This window comes from Chiloscyllium punctatum, chromosome 30, assembly GCF_047496795.1.
Source record: "Chiloscyllium punctatum isolate Juve2018m chromosome 30, sChiPun1.3, whole genome shotgun sequence".
In the NCBI taxonomy this organism is placed as follows: Eukaryota; Metazoa; Chordata; class Chondrichthyes; order Orectolobiformes; family Hemiscylliidae; genus Chiloscyllium; species Chiloscyllium punctatum.
This window is the reverse complement of record NC_092768.1, coordinates 43,999,187-44,017,508: the sequence shown is the minus strand read 5'-3', so window position 1 is coordinate 44,017,508 and position 18,322 is coordinate 43,999,187. Positions and strand designations below refer to the sequence as shown.

General features: G+C 51.3%; 6 non-coding genes and 1 pseudogene across 6 annotated transcripts; all 7 read left to right on the top strand.

The window, feature by feature from the left end:
- The first annotated feature begins 2,067 nt into the window (after positions 1–2,067).
- LOC140455855 (U1 spliceosomal RNA) lies at positions 2,068–2,215 on the top strand (annotated as a pseudogene).
- A 2,200-nt stretch (positions 2,216–4,415) lies between these two features.
- LOC140455902 (U1 spliceosomal RNA) lies at positions 4,416–4,579 on the top strand. Its single transcript, XR_011953118.1, has one exon. It is a non-coding gene; the product is annotated as a U1 spliceosomal RNA (small nuclear RNA).
- Positions 4,580–6,779: 2,200 nt separating this feature from the next.
- On the top strand, positions 6,780–6,943 carry LOC140455901 (U1 spliceosomal RNA). Its single transcript, XR_011953117.1, has one exon. It is a non-coding gene; the product is annotated as a U1 spliceosomal RNA (small nuclear RNA).
- Positions 6,944–9,143: 2,200 nt separating this feature from the next.
- Positions 9,144–9,307, top strand: LOC140455900 (U1 spliceosomal RNA). Its single transcript, XR_011953116.1, has one exon. It is a non-coding gene; the product is annotated as a U1 spliceosomal RNA (small nuclear RNA).
- Positions 9,308–11,507: 2,200 nt separating this feature from the next.
- LOC140455694 (U1 spliceosomal RNA) lies at positions 11,508–11,671 on the top strand. The gene has a single exon (XR_011952958.1). It is a non-coding gene; the product is annotated as a U1 spliceosomal RNA (small nuclear RNA).
- A 2,200-nt stretch (positions 11,672–13,871) lies between these two features.
- LOC140455899 (U1 spliceosomal RNA) lies at positions 13,872–14,035 on the top strand. The gene has a single exon (XR_011953115.1). It is a non-coding gene; the product is annotated as a U1 spliceosomal RNA (small nuclear RNA).
- A 2,200-nt stretch (positions 14,036–16,235) lies between these two features.
- LOC140455897 (U1 spliceosomal RNA) lies at positions 16,236–16,399 on the top strand. The gene has a single exon (XR_011953113.1). It is a non-coding gene; the product is annotated as a U1 spliceosomal RNA (small nuclear RNA).
- Positions 16,400–18,322: the final 1,923 nt, after the last annotated feature.

Sequence of the window (18,322 nt, the reverse complement as noted above, 5' to 3'; positions counted from 1 at the left end):
CTCGGAATGTGCAGCCAGACGAGGCGGTGGTCTCAGTTTCGTGTCTCATCCAACATAATGTTGAGAAATATGTTTCCCTGGCACCCTTAATCTTGCATGTGATTTCAAACTGAAGTCACTAATCTGATTGAAGAGAGATTTGCAAAGCTGCAGCTAGACATTGTAGAAAGTCGAGGTAAATTGGTTTTAAAAACTGCTTCCAGTTTCACAATCAAAGATTGGAAGTTGCTTTTATTCGCGTTGACATCAAATTCGGACGAGTGTTTGAAAAGAAAGTTGGAACTTTCCCTCCTCTTTTTCCGCGAATCAGGAGGCAGCCTGAAGGAAACAGGGGCGGGGCGCGTCCTTTGAAGGGATACATGCAGATAAGCAGTGCAGGCGCAGCCGTGGGTGGTATTTGAGTAAAACGGGAGTCCTGGAGACATTCGGTGATCCATTTGAAGAATGAAGCTGATCGACAGGCAGGGCAGGTTGAGTAAGTGAATGTCCGATGTTGCAAAAGTGAGTGAGTGTGAGAGTGAGAGGGAGCGGCTGTTGTGGGGTGTGAGCAAGTGTGAGCGCTGAGTATACTTACCTGGCAGGGGAGCTGACATGATCAGTGAGGTGGCGTGACGCGGGACTCCGTGCTCTACGGCCTGTTCCCCGGGACTCACACCGAGACGAACATTAACTGCGCCTGGAGGATCATCAACTCGGTGAAGGACGCTCTCTGGGCGGTCCGAAACCTGTTGATCTTCCAGCTGAAGGAGTTGACCCCGACCGAGTGTTGCAGACTGGCACATTCCAAGGTCCAAGACTACGTGTTGAGGGACGCGCTGAAGCTTGGGGCAGCTGCCGCCAAGGCGCGGTGGGGAAAGACCACTGTGTAAGATCGGCCTGCCGAAAGAAGAACAGGGGGCCCATACAGACGTTTTTTTGGGCTCTGCTGATGCCTCAGCCAAATATATGTATATATACAAGATTGAAAAAATGCACAGGATTGTAAAGGACAAGAATAAAGTCGAATCTGTGTTTGTAAATATGGACATATGTATGGCATGATCCAATGTACAGACCATCAAATCATTTATGAATAAAGTATATTTTTGAAATAAAAAAAAAAGTGGCGCTGTGTCACTACGTACTGAGGTTCTACCTGTCCCCGGTGTTGCGAAGGATGGGCCTGGCCTCGCTGCCGCGGAACGCTCCGAGTAGTTGGACCGTTCCGTATCACCTGTCCTTCGTGGAGATATTTATGAGGAAAAACACCTTTGACCACAAGTCCATCAGGAAGTGGTCAGCACGTAGCGTCCTTGAGACCCTTCGGGAAAAGGAGAGGGCGGATCCTGTCGAGCGGTTCCCTGAGCAGACTGTCAAAGCCATTTGGCAGAATGCCTCATCGCCAGAACTTTCCAACAAGCACCAAGACGTGGCTTGGCTGGTGGTGAGAAGGGCTCTGCCTGTGAGATCCTTTATGCACGCCCGGACTCTCTGCCGCACCGCACGCTGCCCTCGAAGTGGCTGCGGGGGGGACGAGACTGTCACACACCTCCTTCTGGAATGTGCCTATGCAGAGGAAGTCTGGAGAGGAATGCAGTGGTGCTTGTCGAGGTTCGTCCCGAGCAGCGCCGTGACGCGGGACTCCGTGCTCTACGGCCTGTTCCCCGGGACTCACACCGAGACGAACATTAACTGCGCCTGGAGGATCATCAACTCGGTGAAGGACGCTCTCTGGGCGGTCCGAAACCTGTTGATCTTCCAGCTGAAGGAGTTGACCCCGACCGAGTGTTGCAGACTGGCACATTCCAAGGTCCAAGACTACGTGTTGAGGGACGCGCTGAAGCTTGGGGCAGCTGCCGCCAAGGCGCGGTGGGGAAAGACCACTGTGTAAGATCGGCCTGCCGAAAGAAGAACAGGGGGCCCATACAGACGTTTTTTTGGGCTCTGCTGATGCCTCAGCCAAATATATGTATATATACAAGATTGAAAAAATGCACAGGATTGTAAAGGACAAGAATAAAGTCGAATCTGTGTTTGTAAATATGGACATATGTATGGCATGATCCAATGTACAGACCATCAAATCATTTATGAATAAAGTATATTTTTGAAATAAAAAAAAAATGAGGCTATCCCATTGCACTTTGGGTGTGCTGACGCCTGCGATGTCCCCAAATGCGGGATACTCGACTGCAAAATTTGTGGTAGTGGGGGACTGCGTTCGCGCTCTCCCCTGATTTACAAACTAACGACAGAACGTGAATTGCAATTTTTCTGTAGGCAGTGGTGTTATACTGCAACTTGCCTTCTCACGGCTCTGTTCACGCCCAAGTTTGCCCGGGCAGTCTTTGGTATACCTTTCTTCCCACTCCAAGCAAGAGCCGTCCTAACTTTAAAACCGTTAAGTCTACCAAACTTCTGCTGCATATGTGACCATTTCCGTCTATTTCCTCACGATATCTCTCGACATGCTGCTTAAACACCTTCCCTCTTAACTGCTCTCAGTCACCATCTGCTCCATGTCATACCACCGTTTGCTTCTTCTCCAACCTATCAAGCAAGGGCACCAACACCCTGAGCTACAAAGTGCAAAATCCAGCCCACCTCACGCCTGGGGGGAGCAATGCCTCATCTTCCGCCTTCGGACCCTCCAACCACACAGCATCAATGTTGACTTCAACCGTTTCCTCATCTTCCAAACCCCATCTCATTTCAGACCCGACCCTCCACTTGACTTGTCCCACCTGTCCATTTTCTTTCCACCAATCCACTCCCCATCAATGCTCCTCAACCCCCACCCACTTGCATGTACCTCTCACCTTCACAGCAAGCTTTCCCCAGCTCCACAACCACCTCCAGTCCAATTACCGCTTTCGCTCTGCTCCAAGTCTCCAGTCTGCTCCAATTCAGCTCTCAGCCATTCTGTCCTGATACAGGCCTCTAATCCGCCCCCCAACCCCCCCATCCAGCTGTCACCCATTCTGTAGTGATCCAGGCCTGAAATCCGCTCCAATCCAGCTCTCAGCCATCCTGTACTGATCCAGCCCTCTAATCTGCTCCAATCCAGCTCTCAGTCATCCTGTGCTAATCCGGGCCTCGAATCAGCTCCAATCCAGCTCTCAGCCATTCGAGACTGTTGCATCTCTCCATCGGCACCTCCTCAGCTCTCAGCTGCTCCGCACTGATCCAGGCCTCTGGCTCACTGTGTTCTGCCTCACATCTGCTCCACACTGATCCAGGTCTCCAGCCTACCCTGTTGTGCCTCCCAGCCTCTCCACACCACACTAGGCCTCCAGCCCACTGTGTGCTGGGTCACAGCAGCCCCGCACTGATCCAGGTCTCCAGCCCACTTTGTTCTGCCTCATAGTTGCTCTGCACTGATCCAGGCCTCTGGCTCACTCTGTCCTTCCTCATAACTGCTCCACACTAATCCAGGCCTCCAGCCTACTCTGTTCTGCCTCTCAGCGTCACCACACCACACTAGGCCTCCAGCCCACTGTGTGCTGGCTCACAGCTGCCCTGCACTGATCCAGGTCTCCAGCCCACTTTGTTCTGCTGCACAGCTGCTTCGCAGTAATCCAGGTATCCTAATTTAATCTTGTCCCATTTGTCAGCACTTGGCCCTTATCCCTCTGAACCCTTCCTATTCAGATGCCTTTCGCATGTTGTAATTGTACCAACCTCCATCATTGCGTCCACGCAGCACCCCTCTGTGTGAAATAGTTGCCCCCTAGATCCCTTTGAAATCTTTCCCTTCTCACCCGAAACCTATGCCCTCTAAATTTGGAATCCTTTGCCCCAGGGAAAGCAGCAGGTAAATCAGACATTTTAATCACAGGCCAGTTTATTTTACACAGAGGGTGGTGAGTGCTCGGAATGTGCAGCCAGACGAGGCGGTGGTCTCAGTTTCGTGTCTCATCCAACATAATGTTGAGAAATATGTTTCCCTGGCACCCTTAATCTTGCATGTGATTTCAAACTGAAGTCACTAATCTGATTGAAGAGAGATTTGCAAAGCTGCAGCTAAACATTGTAGAAAGTCGAGGTAAATTGGTTTTAAAAACTGCTTCCAGTTTCACAATCAAAGATTGGAAGTTGCTTTTATTCGCGTTGACATCAAATTCGGACGAGTGTTTGAAAAGAAAGTTGGAACTTTCCCTCCTCTTTTTCCGCGAATCAGGAGGCAGCCTGAAGGAAACAGGGGCGGGGCGCGTCCTTTGAAGGGATACATGCAGATAAGCAGTGCAGGCGCAGCCGTGGGTGGTATTTGAGTAAAACGGGAGTCCTGGAGACATTCGGTGATCCATTTGAAGAATGAAGCTGATCGACAGGCAGGGCAGGTTGAGTAAGTGAATGTCCGATGTTGCAAAAGTGAGTGAGTGTGAGAGTGAGAGGGAGCGGCTGTTGTGGGGTGTGAGCGAGTGTGAGCGCTGAGTATACTTACCTGGCAGGGGAGCTGACATGATCAGTGAGGTGGCGCTCCCAGGATGAGGCTATCCCATTGCACTTTGGGTGTGCTGACGCCTGCGATGTCCCCAAATGCGGGATACTCGACTGCAAAATTTGTGGTAGTGGGGGACTGCGTTCGCGCTCTCCCCTGATTTACAAACTAACGACAGAACGTGAATTGCAATTTTTCTGTAGGCAGTGGTGTTATACTGCAACTTGCCTTCTCACGGCTCTGTTTACGCCCAAGTTTGCCCGGGCAGTCTTTGGTACACCTTTCTTCCCACTCCAAGCAAGAGCCGTCCTAACTTTAAAACCGTTAAGTCTACCAAACTTCTGCTGCATATGTGACCATTTCCGTCTATTTCCTCACGATATCTCTCGACATGCTGCTTAAACACCTTCCCTCTTAACTGCTCTCAGTCACCATCTGCTCCATGTCTTACCACCGTTTGCTTCTTCTCCAACCTACCAAGCAAGGGCACCAACACCCTGAGCTACAAAGTGCAAAATTCAGCCCACCTCACGCCTGGGGGGAGCAATGCCTCATCTTCCGCCTTCGGACCCTCCAACCACACAGCATCAATGTTGACTTCAACCGTTTCCTCATCTTCCAAACTCCATCTCATTTCAGACCCGACCCTCCACTTGACTTGTCCCACCTGTCCATTTTCTTTCCACCAATCCACTCCCCATCAATGCTCCTCAACCCCCACCCACTTGCATGTACCTCTCACCTTCACAGCAAGCTTTCCCCAGCTCCACAACCACCTCCAGTCCAATTACCGCTTTCGCTCTGCTCCAAGTCTCCAGTCTGCTCCAATTCAGCTCTCAGCCATTCTGTCCTGATACAGGCCTCTAATCCGCCCCCCAACCCCCCCATCCAGCTGTCACCCATTCTGTAGTGATCCAGGCCTGAAATCCGCTCCAATCCAGCTCTCAGCCATCCTGTACTGATCCAGCCCTCTAATCTGCTCCAATCCAGCTCTCAGTCATCCTGTGCTAATCCGGGCCTCGAATCAGCTCCAATCCAGCTCTCAGCCATTCGAGACTGTTGCATCTCTCCATCGGCACCTCCTCAGCTCTCAGCTGCTCCGCACTGATCCAGGCCTCTGGCTCACTGTGTTCTGCCTCACATCTGCTCCACACTGATCCAGGCCTCCAGCCTACCCTGTTGTGCCTCCCAGCCTCTCCACACCACACTAGGCCTCCAGCCCACTGTGTGCTGGGTCACAGCAGCCCCGCACTGATCCAGGTCTCCAGCCCACTTTGTTCTGCCTCATAGTTGCTCTGCACTGATCCAGGCCTCTGGCTCACTCTGTCCTTCCTCATAACTGCTCCACACTAATCCAGGCCTCCAGCCTACTCTGTTCTGCCTCTCAGCGTCACCACACCACACTAGGCCTCCAGCCCACTGTGTGCTGGCTCACAGCTGCCCTGCACTGATCCAGGTCTCCAGCCCACTTTGTTCTGCTGCACAGCTGCTTCGCAGTAATCCAGGTATCCTAATTTAATCTTGTCCCATTTGTCAGCACTTGGCCCTTATCCCTCTGAACCCTTCCTATTCAGATGCCTTTCGCATGTTGTAATTGTACCAACCTCCATCATTGCGTCCACGCAGCACCCCTCTGTGTGAAATAGTTGCCCCCTAGATCCCTTTGAAATCTTTCCCTTCTCACCCGAAACCTATGCCCTCTAAATTTGGAATCCTTTGCCCCAGGGAAAGCAGCAGGTAAATCAGACATTTTAATCACAGGCCAGTTTATTTTACACAGAGGGTGGTGAGTGCTCGGAATGTGCAGCCAGACGAGGCGGTGGTCTCAGTTTCGTGTCTCATCCAACATAATGTTGAGAAATATGTTTCCCTGGCACCCTTAATCTTGCATGTGATTTCAAACTGAAGTCACTAATCTGATTGAAGAGAGATTTGCAAAGCTGCAGCTAAACATTGTAGAAAGTCGAGGTAAATTGGTTTTAAAAACTGCTTCCAGTTTCACAATCAAAGATTGGAAGTTGCTTTTATTCGCGTTGACATCAAATTCGGACGAGTGTTTGAAAAGAAAGTTGGAACTTTCCCTCCTCTTTTTCCGCGAATCAGGAGGCAGCCTGAAGGAAACAGGGGCGGGGCGCGTCCTTTGAAGGGATACATGCAGATAAGCAGTGCAGGCGCAGCCGTGGGTGGTATTTGAGTAAAACGGGAGTCCTGGAGACATTCGGTGATCCATTTGAAGAATGAAGCTGATCGACAGGCAGGGCAGGTTGAGTAAGTGAATGTCCGATGTTGCAAAAGTGAGTGAGTGTGAGAGTGAGAGGGAGCGGCTGTTGTGGGGTGTGAGCGAGTGTGAGCGCTGAGTATACTTACCTGGCAGGGGAGCTGACATGATCAGTGAGGTGGCGCTCCCAGGATGAGGCTATCCCATTGCACTTTGGGTGTGCTGACGCCTGCGATGTCCCCAAATGCGGGATACTCGACTGCAAAATTTGTGGTAGTGGGGGACTGCGTTCGCGCTCTCCCCTGATTTACAAACTAACGACAGAACGTGAATTGCAATTTTTCTGTAGGCAGTGGTGTTATACTGCAACTTGCCTTCTCACGGCTCTGTTTACGCCCAAGTTTGCCCGGGCAGTCTTTGGTATACCTTTCTTCCCACTCCAAGCAAGAGCCGTCCTAACTTTAAAACCGTAAAGTCTACCAAACTTCTGCTGCATATGTGACCATTTCCGTCTATTTCCTCACGATATCTCTCGACATGCTGCTTAAACACCTTCCCTCTTAACTGCTCTCAGTCACCATCTGCTCCATGTCTTACCACCGTTTGCTTCTTCTCCAACCTATCAAGCAAGGGCACCAACACCCTGAGCTACAAAGTGCAAAATCCAGCCCACCTCAGGCCTGGGGGGAGCAATGCCTCATCTTCCGCCTTCGGACCCTCCAACCACACAGCATCAATGTTGACTTCAACCGTTTCCTCATCTTCCAAACCCCATCTCATTTCAGACCCGACCCTCCACTTGACTTGTCCCACCTGTCCATTTTCTTTCCACCAATCCACTCCCCATCAATGCTCCTCAACCCCCACCCACTTGCATGTACCTCTCACCTTCACAGCAAGCTTTCCCCAGCTCCACAACCACCTCCAGTCCAATTACCGCTTTCGCTCTGCTCCAAGTCTCCAGTCTGCTCCAATTCAGCTCTCAGCCATTCTGTCCTGATACAGGCCTCTAATCCGCCCCCCAACCCCCCCATCCAGCTGTCACCCATTCTGTAGTGATCCAGGCCTGAAATCCGCTCCAATCCAGCTCTCAGCCATCCTGTACTGATCCAGCCCTCTAATCTGCTCCAATCCAGCTCTCAGTCATCCTGTGCTAATCCGGGCCTCGAATCAGCTCCAATCCAGCTCTCAGCCATTCGAGACTGTTGCATCTCTCCATCGGCACCTCCTCAGCTCTCAGCTGCTCCGCACTGATCCAGGCCTCTGGCTCACTGTGTTCTGCCTCACATCTGCTCCATACTGATCCAGGCCTCCAGCCCACTCTGATCTGCCTCTCAGCCTCTCCACACCACACTAGGCCTCCAGCCCACTGTGTGCTGGGTCACAGCAGCCCCGCACTGATCCAGGTCTCCAGCCCACTTTGTTCTGCCTCATAGTTGCTCTGCACTGATCCAGGCCTCTGGCTCACTCTGTCCTTCCTCATAACTGCTCCACACTAATCCAGGCCTCCAGCCTACTCTGTTCTGCCTCTCAGCGTCACCACACCACACTAGGCCTCCAGCCCACTGTGTGCTGGCTCACAGCTGCCCTGCACTGATCCAGGTCTCCAGCCCACTTTGTTCTGCTGCACAGCTGCTTCGCAGTAATCCAGGTATCCTAATTTAATCTTGTCCCATTTGTCAGCACTTGGCCCTTATCCCTCTGAACCCTTCCTATTCAGATGCCTTTCGCATGTTGTAATTGTACCAACCTCCATCATTGCGTCCACGCAGCACCCCTCTGTGTGAAATAGTTGCCCCCTAGATCCCTTTGAAATCTTTCCCTTCTCACCCGAAACCTATGCCCTCTAAATTTGGAATCCTTTGCCCCAGGGAAAGCAGCAGGTAAATCAGACATTTTAATCACAGGCCAGTTTATTTTACACAGAGGGTGGTGAGTGCTCGGAATGTGCAGCCAGACGAGGCGGTGGTCTCAGTTTCGTGTCTCATCCAACATAATGTTGAGAAATATGTTTCCCTGGCACCCTTAATCTTGCATGTGATTTCAAACTGAAGTCACTAATCTGATTGAAGAGAGATTTGCAAAGCTGCAGCTAAACATTGTAGAAAGTCGAGGTAAATTGGTTTTAAAAACTGCTTCCAGTTTCACAATCAAAGATTGGAAGTTGCTTTTATTCGCGTTGACATCAAATTCGGACGAGTGTTTGAAAAGAAAGTTGGAACTTTCCCTCCTCTTTTTCCGCGAATCAGGAGGCAGCCTGAAGGAAACAGGGGCGGGGCGCGTCCTTTGAAGGGATACATGCAGATAAGCAGTGCAGGCGCAGCCGTGGGTGGTATTTGAGTAAAACGGGAGTCCTGGAGACATTCGGTGATCCATTTGAAGAATGAAGCTGATCGACAGGCAGGGCAGGTTGAGTAAGTGAATGTCCGATGTTGCAAAAGTGAGTGAGTGTGAGAGTGAGAGGGAGCGGCTGTTGTGGGGTGTGAGCGAGTGTGAGCGCTGAGTATACTTACCTGGCAGGGGAGCTGACATGATCAGTGAGGTGGCGCTCCCAGGATGAGGCTATCCCATTGCACTTTGGGTGTGCTGACGCCTGCGATGTCCCCAAATGCGGGATACTCGACTGCAAAATTTGTGGTAGTGGGGGACTGCGTTCGCGCTCTCCCCTGATTTACAAACTAACGACAGAACGTGAATTGCAATTTTTCTGTAGGCAGTGGTGTTATACTGCAACTTGCCTTCTCACGGCTCTGTTTACGCCCAAGTTTGCCCGGGCAGTCTTTGGTACACCTTTCTTCCCACTCCAAGCAAGAGCCGTCCTAACTTTAAAACCGTTAAGTCTACCAAACTTCTGCTGCATATGTGACCATTTCCGTCTATTTCCTCACGATATCTCTCGACATGCTGCTTAAACACCTTCCCTCTTAACTGCTCTCAGTCACCATCTGCTCCATGTCTTACCACCGTTTGCTTCTTCTCCAACCTACCAAGCAAGGGCACCAACACCCTGAGCTACAAAGTGCAAAATTCAGCCCACCTCACGCCTGGGGGGAGCAATGCCTCATCTTCCGCCTTCGGACCCTCCAACCACACAGCATCAATGTTGACTTCAACCGTTTCCTCATCTTCCAAACTCCATCTCATTTCAGACCCGACCCTCCACTTGACTTGTCCCACCTGTCCATTTTCTTTCCACCAATCCACTCCCCATCAATGCTCCTCAACCCCCACCCACTTGCATGTACCTCTCACCTTCACAGCAAGCTTTCCCCAGCTCCACAACCACCTCCAGTCCAATTACCGCTTTCGCTCTGCTCCAAGTCTCCAGTCTGCTCCAATTCAGCTCTCAGCCATTCTGTCCTGATACAGGCCTCTAATCCGCCCCCCAACCCCCCCATCCAGCTGTCACCCATTCTGTAGTGATCCAGGCCTGAAATCCGCTCCAATCCAGCTCTCAGCCATCCTGTACTGATCCAGCCCTCTAATCTGCTCCAATCCAGCTCTCAGTCATCCTGTGCTAATCCGGGCCTCGAATCAGCTCCAATCCAGCTCTCAGCCATTCGAGACTGTTGCATCTCTCCATCGGCACCTCCTCAGCTCTCAGCTGCTCCGCACTGATCCAGGCCTCTGGCTCACTGTGTTCTGCCTCACATCTGCTCCACACTGATCCAGGCCTCCAGCCTACCCTGTTGTGCCTCCCAGCCTCTCCACACCACACTAGGCCTCCAGCCCACTGTGTGCTGGGTCACAGCAGCCCCGCACTGATCCAGGTCTCCAGCCCACTTTGTTCTGCCTCATAGTTGCTCTGCACTGATCCAGGCCTCTGGCTCACTCTGTCCTTCCTCATAACTGCTCCACACTAATCCAGGCCTCCAGCCTACTCTGTTCTGCCTCTCAGCGTCACCACACCACACTAGGCCTCCAGCCCACTGTGTGCTGGCTCACAGCTGCCCTGCACTGATCCAGGTCTCCAGCCCACTTTGTTCTGCTGCACAGCTGCTTCGCAGTAATCCAGGTATCCTAATTTAATCTTGTCCCATTTGTCAGCACTTGGCCCTTATCCCTCTGAACCCTTCCTATTCAGATGCCTTTCGCATGTTGTAATTGTACCAACCTCCATCATTGCGTCCACGCAGCACCCCTCTGTGTGAAATAGTTGCCCCCTAGATCCCTTTGAAATCTTTCCCTTCTCACCCGAAACCTATGCCCTCTAAATTTGGAATCCTTTGCCCCAGGGAAAGCAGCAGGTAAATCAGACATTTTAATCACAGGCCAGTTTATTTTACACAGAGGGTGGTGAGTGCTCGGAATGTGCAGCCAGACGAGGCGGTGGTCTCAGTTTCGTGTCTCATCCAACATAATGTTGAGAAATATGTTTCCCTGGCACCCTTAATCTTGCATGTGATTTCAAACTGAAGTCACTAATCTGATTGAAGAGAGATTTGCAAAGCTGCAGCTAAACATTGTAGAAAGTCGAGGTAAATTGGTTTTAAAAACTGCTTCCAGTTTCACAATCAAAGATTGGAAGTTGCTTTTATTCGCGTTGACATCAAATTCGGACGAGTGTTTGAAAAGAAAGTTGGAACTTTCCCTCCTCTTTTTCCGCGAATCAGGAGGCAGCCTGAAGGAAACAGGGGCGGGGCGCGTCCTTTGAAGGGATACATGCAGATAAGCAGTGCAGGCGCAGCCGTGGGTGGTATTTGAGTAAAACGGGAGTCCTGGAGACATTCGGTGATCCATTTGAAGAATGAAGCTGATCGACAGGCAGGGCAGGTTGAGTAAGTGAATGTCCGATGTTGCAAAAGTGAGTGAGTGTGAGAGTGAGAGGGAGCGGCTGTTGTGGGGTGTGAGCGAGTGTGAGCGCTGAGTATACTTACCTGGCAGGGGAGCTGACATGATCAGTGAGGTGGCGCTCCCAGGATGAGGCTATCCCATTGCACTTTGGGTGTGCTGACGCCTGCGATGTCCCCAAATGCGGGATACTCGACTGCAAAATTTGTGGTAGGGGGGGACTGCGTTCGCGCTCTCCCCTGATTTACAAACTAACGACAGAACGTGAATTGCAATTTTTCTGTAGGCAGTGGTGTTATACTGCAACTTGCCTTCTCACGACTCTGTTCACGCCCAAGTTTGCCCGGGCAGTCTTTGGTATACCTTTCTTCCCACTCCAAGCAAGAGCCGTCCTAACTTTAAAACCGTTAAGCCTACCAAACTTCTGCTGCATATGTGACCATTTCCCTCTATTTCCTCACGATATCTCTCGACATGCTGCTTAAACACCTTCCCTCTTAACTGCTCTCAGTCACCATCTGCTCCATGTCTTACCACCGTTTGCTTCTTCTCCAACCTATCAAGCAAGGGCACCAACACCCTGAGCTACAAAGTGCAAAATCCAGCCCACCTCAGGCCTGGGGGGAGCAATGCCTCATCTTCCGCCTTCGGACCCTCCAACCACACAGCATCAATGTTGACTTCAACCGTTTCCTCATCTTCCAAACCCCATCTCATTTCAGACCCGACCCTCCACTTGACTTGTCCCACCTGTCCATTTTCTTTCCACCAATCCACTCCCCATCAATGCTCCTCAACCCCCACCCACTTGCATGTACCTCTCACCTTCACAGCAAGCTTTCCCCAGCTCCACAACCACCTCCAGTCCAATTACCGCTTTCGCTCTGCTCCAAGTCTCCAGTCTGCTCCAATTCAGCTCTCAGCCATTCTGTCCTGATACAGGCCTCTAATCCGCCCCCCAACCCCCCCATCCAGCTGTCACCCATTCTGTAGTGATCCAGGCCTGAAATCCGCTCCAATCCAGCTCTCAGCCATCCTGTACTGATCCAGCCCTCTAATCTGCTCCAATCCAGCTCTCAGTCATCCTGTGCTAATCCGGGCCTCGAATCAGCTCCAATCCAGCTCTCAGCCATTCGAGACTGTTGCATCTCTCCATCGGCACCTCCTCAGCTCTCAGCTGCTCCGCACTGATCCAGGCCTCTGGCTCACTGTGTTCTGCCTCACATCTGCTCCATACTGATCCAGGCCTCCAGCCCACTCTGATCTGCCTCTCAGCCTCTCCACACCACACTAGGCCTCCAGCCCACTGTGTGCTGGGTCACAGCAGCCCCGCACTGATCCAGGTCTCCAGCCCACTTTGTTCTGCCTCATAGTTGCTCTGCACTGATCCAGGCCTCTGGCTCACTCTGTCCTTCCTCATAACTGCTCCACACTAATCCAGGCCTCCAGCCTACTCTGTTCTGCCTCTCAGCGTCACCACACCACACTAGGCCTCCAGCCCACTGTGTGCTGGCTCACAGCTGCCCTGCACTGATCCAGGTCTCCAGCCCACTTTGTTCTGCTGCACAGCTGCTTCGCAGTAATCCAGGTATCCTAATTTAATCTTGTCCCATTTGTCTGCACTTGGCCCTTATCCCTCTGAACCCTTCCTATTCAGATGCCTTTCGCATGTTGTAATTGTACCAACCTCCATCATTGCGTCCACGCAGCACCCCTCTGTGTGAAATAGTTGCCCCCTAGATCCCTTTGAAATCTTTCCCTTCTCACCCGAAACCTATGCCCTCTAAATTTGGAATCCTTTGCCCCAGGGAAAGCAGCAGGTAAATCAGACATTTTAATCACAGGCCAGTTTATTTTACACAGAGGGTGGTGAGTGCTCGGAATGTGCAGCCAGACGAGGCGGTGGTCTCAGTTTCGTGTCTCATCCAACATAATGTTGAGAAATATGTTTCCCTGGCACCCTTAATCTTGCATGTGATTTCAAACTGAAGTCACTAATCTGATTGAAGAGAGATTTGCAAAGCTGCAGCTAAACATTGTAGAAAGTCGAGGTAAATTGGTTTTAAAAACTGCTTCCAGTTTCACAATCAAAGATTGGAAGTTGCTTTTATTCGCGTTGACATCAAATTCGGACGAGTGTTTGAAAAGAAAGTTGGAACTTTCCCTCCTCTTTTTCCGCGAATCAGGAGGCAGCCTGAAGGAAACAGGGGCGGGGCGCGTCCTTTGAAGGGATACATGCAGATAAGCAGTGCAGGCGCAGCCGTGGGTGGTATTTGAGTAAAACGGGAGTCCTGGAGACATTCGGTGATCCATTTGAAGAATGAAGCTGATCGACAGGCAGGGCAGGTTGAGTAAGTGAATGTCCGATGTTGCAAAAGTGAGTGAGTGTGAGAGTGAGAGGGAGCGGCTGTTGTGGGGTGTGAGCGAGTGTGAGCGCTGAGTATACTTACCTGGCAGGGGAGCTGACATGATCAGTGAGGTGGCGCTCCCAGGATGAGGCTATCCCATTGCACTTTGGGTGTGCTGACGCCTGCGATGTCCCCAAATGCGGGATACTCGACTGCAAAATTTGTGGTAGTGGGGGACTGCGTTCGCGCTCTCCCCTGATTTACAAACTAACGACAGAACGTGAATTGCAATTTTTCTGTAGGCAGTGGTGTTATACTGCAACTTGCCTTCTCACGGCTCTGTTTACGCCCAAGTTTGCCCGGGCAGTCTTTGGTATACCTTTCTTCCCACTCCAAGCAAGAGCCGTCCTAACTTTAAAACCGTTAAGTCTACCAAACTTCTGCTGCATATGTGACCATTTCCGTCTATTTCCTCACGATATCTCTCGACATGCTGCTTAAACACCTTCCCTCTTAACTGCTCTCAGTCACCATCTGCTCCATGTCTTACCACCGTTTGCTTCTTCTCCAACCTATCAAGCAAGGGCACCAACACCCTGAGCTACAAAGTGCAAAATCCAGCCCACCTCAGGCCTGGGGGGAGCAATGCCTCATCTTCCGCCTTCGGACCCTCCAACCACACAGCATCAATGTTGACTTCAACCGTTTCCTCATCTTCCAAACCCCATCTCATTTCAGACCCGACCCTCCACTTGACTTGTCCCACCTGTCCATTTTCTTTCCACCAATCCACTCCCCATCAATGCTCCTCAACCCCCACCCACTTGCATGTACCTCTCACCTTCACAGCAAGCTTTCCCCAGCTCCACAACCACCTCCAGTCCAATTACCGCTTTCGCTCTGCTCCAAGTCTCCAGTCTGCTCCAATTCAGCTCTCAGCCATTCTGTCCTGATACAGGCCTCTAATCCGCCCCCCAACCCCCCCATCCAGCTGTCACCCATTCTGTAGTGATCCAGGCCTGAAATCCGCTCCAATCCAGCTCTCAGCCATCCTGTACTGATCCAGCCCTCTAATCTGCTCCAATCCAGCTCTCAGTCATCCTGTGCTAATCCGGGCCTCGAATCAGCTCCAATCCAGCTCTCAGCCATTCGAGACTGTTGCATCTCTCCATCGGCACCTCCTCAGCTCTCAGCTGCTCCGCACTGATCCAGGCCTCTGGCTCACTGTGTTCTGCCTCACATCTGCTCCATACTGATCCAGGCCTCCAGCCCACTCTGATCTGCCTCTCAGCCTCTCCACACCACACTAGGCCTCCAGCCCACTGTGTGCTGGGTCACAGCAGCCCCGCACTGATCCAGGTCTCCAGCCCACTTTGTTCTGCCTCATAGTTGCTCTGCACTGATCCAGGCCTCTGGCTCACTCTGTCCTTCCTCATAACTGCTCCACACTAATCCAGGCCTCCAGCCTACTCTGTTCTGCCTCTCAGCGTCACCACACCACACTAGGCCTCCAGCCCACTGTGTGCTGGCTCACAGCTGCCCTGCACTGATCCAGGTCTCCAGCCCACTTTGTTCTGCTGCACAGCTGCTTCGCAGTAATCCAGGTATCCTAATTTAATCTTGTCCCATTTGTCAGCACTTGGCCCTTATCCCTCTGAACCCTTCCTATTCAGATGCCTTTCGCATGTTGTAATTGTACCAACCTCCATCATTGCGTCCACGCAGCACCCCTCTGTGTGAAATAGTTGCCCCCTAGATCCCTTTGAAATCTTTCCCTTCTCACCCGAAACCTATGCCCTCTAAATTTGGAATCCTTTGCCCCAGGGAAAGCAGCAGGTAAATCAGACATTTTAATCACAGGCCAGTTTATTTTACACAGAGGGTGGTGAGTGCTCGGAATGTGCAGCCAGACGAGGCGGTGGTCTCAGTTTCGTGTCTCATCCAACATAATGTTGAGAAATATGTTTCCCTGGCACCCTTAATCTTGCATGTGATTTCAAACTGAAGTCACTAATCTGATTGAAGAGAGATTTGCAAAGCTGCAGCTAAACATTGTAGAAAGTCGAGGTAAATTGGTTTTAAAAACTGCTTCCAGTTTCACAATCAAAGATTGGAAGTTGCTTTTATTCGCGTTGACATCAAATTCGGACGAGTGTTTGAAAAGAAAGTTGGAACTTTCCCTCCTCTTTTTCCGCGAATCAGGAGGCAGCCTGAAGGAAACAGGGGCGGGGCGCGTCCTTTGAAGGGATACATGCAGATAAGCAGTGCAGGCGCAGCCGTGGGTGGTATTTGAGTAAAACGGGAGTCCTGGAGACATTCGGTGATCCATTTGAAGAATGAAGCTGATCGACAGGCAGGGCAGGTTGAGTAAGTGAATGTCCGATGTTGCAAAAGTGAGTGAGTGTGAGAGTGAGAGGGAGCGGCTGTTGTGGGGTGTGAGCGAGTGTGAGCGCTGAGTATACTTACCTGGCAGGGGAGCTGACATGATCAGTGAGGTGGCGCTCCCAGGATGAGGCTATCCCATTGCACTTTGGGTGTGCTGACGCCTGCGATGTCCCCAAATGCGGGATACTCGACTGCAAAATTTGTGGTAGTGGGGGACTGCGTTCGCGCTCTCCCCTGATTTACAAACTAACGACAGAACGTGAATTGCAATTTTTCTGTAGGCAGTGGTGTTATACTGCAACTTGCCTTCTCACGGCTCTGTTTACGCCCAAGTTTGCCCGGGCAGTCTTTGGTACACCTTTCTTCCCACTCCAAGCAAGAGCCGTCCTAACTTTAAAACCGTTAAGTCTACCAAACTTCTGCTGCATATGTGACCATTTCCGTCTATTTCCTCACGATATCTCTCGACATGCTGCTTAAACACCTTCCCTCTTAACTGCTCTCAGTCACCATCTGCTCCATGTCATATCACCGTTTGCTTCTTCTCCAACCTATCAAGCAAGGGCACCAACACCCTGAGCTACAAAGTGCAAAATCCAGCCCACCTCAGGCCTGGGGGGAGCAATGCCTCATCTTCCGCCTTCGGACCCTCCAACCACACAGCATCAATGTTGACTTCAACCGTTTCCTCATCTTCCAAACCCCATCTCATTTCAGACCCGACCCTCCACTTGACTTGTCCCACCTGTCCATTTTCTTTCCACCAATCCACTCCCCATCAATGCTCCTCAACCCCCACCCACTTGCATGTACCTCTCACCTTCACAGCAAGCTTTCCCCAGCTCCACAACCACCTCCAGTCCAATTACCGCTTTCGCTCTGCTCCAAGTCTCCAGTCTGCTCCAATTCAGCTCTCAGCCATTCTGTCCTGATACAGGCCTCTAATCCGCCCCCCAACCCCCCCATCCAGCTGTCACCCATTCTGTAGTGATCCAGGCCTGAAATCCGCTCCAATCCAGCTCTCAGCCATCCTGTACTGATCCAGCCCTCTAATCTGCTCCAATCCAGCTCTCAGTCATCCTGTGCTAATCCGGGCCTCGAATCAGCTCCAATCCAGCTCTCAGCCATTCGAGACTGTTGCATCTCTCCATCGGCACCTCCTCAGCTCTCAGCTGCTCCGCACTGATCCAGGCCTCTGGCTCACTGTGTTCTGCCTCACATCTGCTCCATACTGATCCAGGCCTCCAGCCCACTCTGATCTGCCTCTCAGCCTCTCCACACCACACTAGGCCTCCAGCCCACTGTGTGCTGGGTCACAGCAGCCCCGCACTGATCCAGGTCTCCAGCCCACTTTGTTCTGCCTCATAGTTGCTCTGCACTGATCCAGGCCTCTGGCTCACTCTGTCCTTCCTCATAACTGCTCCACACTAATCCAGGCCTCCAGCCTACTCTGTTCTGCCTCTCAGCGTCACCACACCACACTAGGCCTCCAGCCCACTGTGTGCTGGCTCACAGCTGCCCTGCACTGATCCAGGTCTCCAGCCCACTTTGTTCTGCTGCACAGCTGCTTCGCAGTAATCCAGGTATCCTAATTTAATCTTGTCCCATTTGTCAGCACTTGGCCCTTATCCCTCTGAACCCTTCCTATTCAGATGCCTTTCGCATGTTGTAATTGTACCAACCTCCATCATTGCGTCCACGCAGCACCCCTCTGTGTGAAATAGTTGCCCCCTAGATCCCTTTGAAATCTTTCCCTTCTCACCCGAAACCTATGCCCTCTAAATTTGGAATCCTTTGCCCCAGGGAAAGCAGCAGGTAAATCAGACATTTTAATCACAGGCCAGTTTATTTTACACAGAGGGTGGTGAGTGCTCGGAATGTGCAGCCAGACGAGGCGGTGGTCTCAGTTTCGTGTCTCATCCAACATAATGTTGAGAAATATGTTTCCCTGGCACCCTTAATCTTGCATGTGATTTCAAACTGAAGTCACTAATCTGATTGAAGAGAGATTTGCAAAGCTGCAGCTAAACATTGTAGAAAGTCGAGGTAAATTGGTTTTAAAAACTGCTTCCAGTTTCACAATCAAAGATTGGAAGTTGCTTTTATTCGCGTTGACATCAAATTCGGACGAGTGTTTGAAAAGAAAGTTGGAACTTTCCC